Raw genomic sequence first — 784 nt, forward strand, 5'->3', positions numbered from 1 at the left:
TTAGAAGAATTCCATTGGGAATTCAACTGGTAAACTACTTAAAAAACAGAGTCCAGCCCTCCTTACAGAAAACATTGAGGTCTCCATTTTTACTAGAAATAAATTGTCCTTATCAAGTACGCATTGTTGTTCCCTGAACACCAGCAAGATGACACAGGTGATACTATCCATAAAGCACACTGGGTTGGATTAATACAGAAATTCATCCAAACACTCTTTGCAAACATCAGAAGCAAGTCTGATTGCTTTTAATTGGCAGCATGACTGAAACAAAATAAAAAGCTCAGGTTCCATAAAAGAATACACCCCTTAAATACTTCGATATTTCCCTGTTAGAGAACAGAATTTAAAAGTCACATATTTTTATATGTGACACTTTTTTTAATATTTATAAATTTTTATATTTATCTTTTAAACAGACTTTAAAAGTCACATATCAAATACTTTATTGGTTAACAACATTGCTAGCGTACCAGGCACACAGTATACTCCAGCCTACAGTAGTTTTAACTATTTAAAATGGATTTGACCCGTTAATGGTTTATGCTAAAGGAGTTGTTACTCATAAGAGGTTATTACCCGTAATGTAAGCGTGCACAGACAAGTTAGTTATGCAAGCAACACTTTCTAACTGCATGGCTGGCACTGCAGACAGACAGCCTAGACTTTGTATTCAAGCAGCGAAGCATCATCAGAAAGAAATTGTAAAAATAAATAAATCAGGGCTAAAGCTTTGCCTTGACATGAAATTTATGGACCCGGCCGGGGAGGCGGCGGAGGGACC

The sequence above is a fragment of the Antrostomus carolinensis genome, unplaced genomic scaffold (assembly GCF_000700745.2).
Source record: "Antrostomus carolinensis isolate BGI_N321 unplaced genomic scaffold, ASM70074v2 scaffold6207, whole genome shotgun sequence".
Lineage (NCBI taxonomy): Eukaryota > Metazoa > Chordata > Aves > Caprimulgiformes > Caprimulgidae > Antrostomus > Antrostomus carolinensis.